This window comes from Mesocricetus auratus, unplaced genomic scaffold, assembly GCF_017639785.1.
Source record: "Mesocricetus auratus isolate SY011 unplaced genomic scaffold, BCM_Maur_2.0 Super-Scaffold_100004, whole genome shotgun sequence".
Taxonomy (NCBI): domain Eukaryota; kingdom Metazoa; phylum Chordata; class Mammalia; order Rodentia; family Cricetidae; genus Mesocricetus; species Mesocricetus auratus.
The window spans coordinates 90,740,555-90,746,854 of record NW_024429189.1 but is presented as its reverse complement, the minus strand read 5'-3'; the positions used below and the strand labels follow the sequence as shown (position 1 = coordinate 90,746,854).

At 37.8% G+C, this 6,300-nt stretch overlaps 1 protein-coding gene across 2 annotated transcripts in view; it reads right to left on the bottom strand.

Moving 5' to 3' along the window:
* Sema6d (semaphorin 6D) overlaps positions 1-6,300 on the bottom strand; it is a 582,801-nt gene that overhangs the window by 501,924 nt on the left and 74,577 nt on the right. The gene's annotated exons all lie outside the window — the stretch shown is intronic.

Genomic DNA, 6,300 nt, shown 5'->3' with positions numbered 1-6,300 from the left:
TCTCAGGTATCAATCTGGGGTCCATGAGCTCCCTGTTGTTCAGGTCAGCTGTTTCTGTGGTTTTCAACAGCCTGGGCTTGACCGCTTTGCTCATTGCTCCTCCCTCTCTGCAACTGGGTTCCAGGAGTTCAGTTCCCTGTTTAGCTGTGGGTGTCTGCCTATGCTTCCATCAGCCACTGGATTAAGGTTCTAGGATGGCATATAAAGTAGTCATCAATCTCATTACCAGGAAAGGGCATTTAAGGTAGCCTCTCCACTTTTGTTTAGTTAGTTGGTGTCATCCTTGTAGATCTCTGGAAAGCTCACTAGTACCAGATCTCTCCTCAAACCTATAATGGCTCCCTCTATTATGGTGTCTCTCATCCTGCTCTCCTCTATTCTTCCCCCTGACTCAAACTTCCTGCTCCCCAATGTCCTCCTCTCCCCTCCTCTTCTCCCCTTCTCTTTCTCCCAGCTCCCTCTCCCCTTCCCCCATGTTCCCAATTAGTGCAGGAGTTCCTATCACATTCCACTTCTCTGGGGTACCATGCAAATCTATCTTAGGGTTCTCCTTGTTTTACAGACTCTCTGGCAGAGGGATTGTAGGCTGGCATTCCCCAGCTCCATGTCTAAAATTCATATGTGAGTGAGTACATACCATGTTTGTCTTTTTGTGACTGGGTTACCTCACTCAGGATAGTTTCTTTAGCGCCATCCATTTGCCTGCAAATTTCAAGATTCCATTGTTTTTTTTTCTGCTGAATAGTACTCCATTATGGAAATGTACCACATTTTCTCTATCCACTCTTCAAGTGAGGGACATCTAGGTTGTTTCCAGGTTCTGGCTATTACAAATAATGCTTCTATGAACACAGTGTGAACAGATGTCCTTTTTGCATGAATACACACATTTTGGGTTATGCCTAAGAATGGAATTGCTAGGTCTTGTGGTAGACTGATTGCCATTTTTCTGAGGAATCTCCATACTGATTTCCAAAGTTTCTGTATTTGTTGGCACTCCCACCATCAGGGGAGGAGTGTTCCCCTTTCTTCACATCTTCTCCAACATAAACTGTCATTGGTGTTTTTGATTCTGACAGGAGTAAGGTAGTGTCTCAGAGTTGTTTTGATTTGCATTTTCCTAGTAGTTAAGAATGATGAGCACTGTCTTAAGTGTCTATCAGTCATTTTAGACTCTTCTATTGGGAATTGTCTATTTAGGTCTTTGACCCACTTTTTAATTGAATGCTTTGGTGTTTTGGAGACTTGCTTCTAGAGTTCTTTGTACGATTTTGAGATCAGCCCTCTGTCAAATGTGGGGTTAGTGAATATCTTTTCCTATTCTTTGGGATGCCTTTTTGACTTGTTGACTATGTCTTTTGCCTTACAGAAGTTTCTAAGTTTCAGGAAAAGAAATTTCTCAGTTTCAGGAGGTCCCATTTGTTAATTGTCGATCTCGGTGTCTGTGCTACCGATGTTATGTTCAGGAAGCCATCCCCTGTATCAATTTGTTCAAGGGTACCTCCTACTTTCTTTTCTAAGAGGTTCAGTGTGGTTGGATTTATGTTGAAGTCTTTGATCCATTTGAATTTATGTTTTGTGCATGGTGTGATAGACATGGATCTATCTGCAGTCTTCTACATGCCAGCATCCAGCTATGCCAGAACCATTTGTTGCAGATGCTTTCTTATTTCCATTATGTAATTTTAGTTTCTTTGTCAAAAATCAAGTGCTCATAGGTGTGTGGGTTAATATCAGGGTTTTTAATTTGATTCCATTGGTCTGTCTATTTTTATGCCAGTACAAAGCTGTTTTCAGGAGAATGGCTCTATAATACAGCTTGATGTCAGCAATGGTGATTCCTCCAGAAATTCCTTTATTATATAGAGTTGTTTTGGCTATCCTCGGTCTTTTGATTTTCTATATAAAGTTGAATATTGTTCTTTCAAGGTCTGTGAAGAATTTTGTTGGTATTTTGATGGGGATTGCGTTGAATCTGTAGATTGCTTTTGGTAAGACTGCCATTTTTATTATGTTGATCCTACCTGTTCAAGAGAATGTGAGATCTTTCCATTTTCTGGTATCATTTTAATTTCTTTCTTTAAAGACTCAAAGTTCTTGCAATACAGGTCTTTCACTTGTTTGGTTAGCATTACCTGAAGGCATTTTATGTTGTTTGTGACTATTGTAAAGGATGATGTTTCTCTGATTTCTTTCTCAGCCCATTTATTGTCCATATACAATAGGGCTACTGATTTTTTTTAGTTAATCTTTTATCCTGCCACTTTGCTAAAGTTGTTTATCAGTTGTAGGAATTCCCTGGTAGAGTTTATTGGGTCACTTATGTAAACTATCATGTCATCTGCAAATAGTAAAAGTTTGGCTTCTTCCTTTCTAATTTATATCCCCTTGATCTCCTTTTGTTGTCTTATTTCTCTAGCTAGAACTTCAAGTACAATACTGAAGAGAGATGGAGAGAGTAGACAGACTTATCTTGTTCCTGATTTTAGAGGAATCGCATTGAGTTTCTCTCCATTTAGTTTGATGTTGGCTGTTGATTTACTGTATATTACTTTTATTATATTCAGGTATGTGTCCCTGTTATCCCTTATCTTTCCAGGACCTTCATCATGAAGGGGTGTTGGGTTTTGTCAAAGGCTTTTTCAGCATCTAGTGATATGATCATGGGGTTTTTCTTTTGCAGTTTGTGTATATGGTGGATTACATTGGTAGATTTTCGTATGTTGAACTATCCCTGCTTGCCTGGGATGATGCTTACTTGATGAAGGTGGATGATTTTTATGATGTGTTCTTGGATTCAATTTGCTAGTATTTCATTGAGTATTTTTGCATCAATGTTCATGAGGGATATTGGTCTGAAGTTCTCTTTCTTAGTTGTGTCTTTGTGTGGCTAGTGTACCAAGATAACAGTAGCCTCATAAAAGAGAGTTTGGAAATGAAGCTTCTGCTTCTAATATGTGGAACACTTTGAGGAGTATTGGTTTTAGCTGTTCTTTGAATTTCTGGTAGAATTCAGTGTTAAACCCATCCGGGCCTGGGCTACTTTTGGTTAGGAGACTTTTGATGACTGCTTCTATTTCATTAGGGGCTAGAGGTCTGTTTAAATTGTGTATTTGTTCTTGATTTAATTTTGGTAAAAGATATTTATCCAGAAATTTTTCCATTTCCTTTAAATATTTGAATTTTGTGGACTACAGGTTATTAAAGTATGACATGAGGATTCTCTGGATTTCCTCAGTGTCAATTGTTATGTCCTGCTTTTCATTTCTGATTTTGTTAATTTCCACGTTCTCTCTCTGCCTTTTGGTTCGTTTGGATAAAGATTTGTCTAGCTTGTTGATTTTCTCGAAGAACCAACTCTTTGTTACATTGATTCTTTGAATTATTTTTTGTATTTTGACTTTATGTATTTCAGCCCTCAGTTTGATTATTTCCTGGCATCTACTCTTCTGGGGTGAGTTTGCTTCTTTTGCTTCTAGAGATTTCATCTGTGCCATTCTCTAGTGTGACTATTCTCCAGTTTCTCCAGATGAGCACCTAGTGCTATGAACTTTCCTCTAAGTACTGCTTTCAAAGTGTCCCATAAGTTTGTGTATGCTGTATCTTCATTTTCATTGTATTCTAGGAAGTCTTTATTGTCTTCTTTGACCCAGAAATGGTTAAATTGTGTGTTATTCAAATTTGTAGGGCTTCTCTAATTTGTGTTGTTGTTGAATTCTAACTTTAAAGCATGGTGGTCTGATAAGATACAGGGCGGGTATTCTAATTTTTGTACCTGTTGAGGTTTGTTATGTTGCCAAGTATGTGGTCAATTTAAGAGAAGGTCCCATGTGTCGCTAAAAAGAAGATACATTCTTTTGTGTTTTGATGGAATGTTTCTATAGATGTCTGTTAAACCTAATAGTGTCATAACTTCTATTAGTTCATATGTTTCTTTGTTAAGTTTCTGTCTGGTGGTCTTGTCTAGTGGTGAGAGTGAGGTATTGAAGTCTCCCACTATAACTTTATGAGGTCTTATGTGTGATTTGAGTTTTAGTAATGTTTCTTTTATGAACATGGGTGCATTTGTAGTTGGGGCTTAGATGTTCAGAATTGAGACTTCTTCCTGACGGATTTTTCCTGTGATGAATATGAAATGACCATTTTCATCTGTTTTAATTGACTTTAGTTTGAAGTCTAATTTCTTCAATACTAGGATAGCTATATCAGCTTGTTTTTTGGGTCCATTTTATAGGAAAATCTTATCCCAACCCTTTACTCTGTGGTAATATCTGTCTTTGAAGTTGAGGGGTGTTTCTTGTATGCAGCAGAAGGATGGATTCTGTCTTTGTATTCATTCTGTTTGCCTATATCTTTTTATAGGCAAATTAAGATCATTATTATTGAGGGAAATTAAGGACCATTGAGTGTTAATTCTTTTTTATTTTGGATTTGCTGTTGGTGGGATTATTGTTCATGGATTTACCCTGCCTTTTTTTTTTTTGGCTTTTGGTAAAGTGGGATTATCTATTGTCTATGTTTTTGTGAGTGAGGTTAACTTCATTATTTGGAGTTTTCCTTCCAGTAATTTCTGTAGAGCTGGATTCGTAGATATATATTGTTTAAATTTGTTTTGTCATGGGATATCTTGTTTTCTCTGTCTATAGTGACTGAAAACATTTCTGGGTATAGTAGTCTGCACTGATATCCGTGGTCTCTTATTGTTTGTGGAATATCTATCAAGGACTTTCTGGTTCAGAGTTTCCATGGAGAAATCACGTGATTCTGATAGGTTTACCTTTATATGTTACTTGCCTTTTTCCTTTGTTTCTCTTAATATTCTTTATTCATTCTGTATGTTTGGTGTTTTAATTACTATGTGCTGAGGGGACTTATTTTTTGTGGTCCATTCTATTTGGTGTTCTGTAGGTTTCTTGTACTTTCATTAGCAAAGCTTTATTTAGGTTGGGAACGTTTTCTTCTATGATTTTGTTGAATGTTTTCTGCACCTTTGAGTTTGGTTTCTTCACCTTCTTGTATACCTATTATTCTTAGGTTTGACCTTTTCATGGTGTCCCATTTGTTGTACTTAAGATTTTCTTTGGTTGTTGAATCTATTTCTCCTAGTGTATCTTCAAAGCCTGAGATTTTCTCTTCCAGCTCCTGTATTCTGTTGGTTATGGTTGCATTTGTAGTTCCTGATCATTTACCCATCTTTTCTAATTCCAGCTTTCCTTCAGATTGGGTTTTTTATTGCCTCTATTTCAGCTTTCAAACCTTGTACTGTTTGAATTGTTTCTTGCCATTTTTTTTGTTTGTCTTTTCTTCCACTTCTTTAAAGGATTTTCTCATTTCCTCTTTTAGGGTCTCTATCATCTTATGAAGTTGTTTTTAACGTCATCCTCTTCTGCTTCATCTGTGTTGGGATGTTCAGGTCTTGCTGGTGTAGAGTTCCTAGATTCTGGTGGCGTTATATTGGTTTTTCTGTTGTTGAATGTGTTCTTATATTGTTGTCTTCCCATACCTTCTTCCAGTCGGTACTGTTGGTGTCTCTTCCTCTCCTGGTGGGTGTGGGTCCAAGGTTCTTTTCTGGTGGGTACAAGCAGGTCCAATGCCCTGATGGGTCTCAAAGTGGGTGCAGGCAGGTCTGAGACACTCCCTTTCCTAGCGGGTGGGAGCTGGATTACTTCAGTGCAGTCAGAACACTGGTGGTTGCTTGGTGACCCGGGGTGAGTCAACCTGCTTGCAGTCCCTAGGCCAGGAGATCCCAGAGTGTGCAAGCACAAATAAGTCCTGAGATTCTCATAACATTTCTATATACTTAAGATAAATACTCATAAACCGAAAGTAGTTCATCTTCCATTATCGAAAGAACAAAAATGATGAATAAAATGCTTAGTAAAAATTAATAAAAGACCTGGGGGGCTGGAGAGCTTGTGGAAGGACAAGGGAGGAGGGGTGCAAGAGGGAGGTGGGACTGACATGTGAAACATTCATGTTTCCAATTTAAATAAAAAACATACATTGAGAAAAAAAAGACCTGCAAAATTAATGATTTTTCTTTGCTTTTGCAGGTTGTGTAGCTGAGCCTAGGACTGTGTGCAGAGAAACACATCGCTACTGCTGAACTGTTGTCTTTAGCCTATGAAATCCTGCTGGGAAATATCAGAAAGATTTAATTCATGAAAATAAAAGTGGATCCTATGTTCATAACCTTAATTATTGAGTACTAAGTATTGTTCACTTTGCGAAACTTGGTAAAGTGACCTACAGACACCATACCATCCTTAGTAGATCCATCATTATCATTTTGGAGTTAAG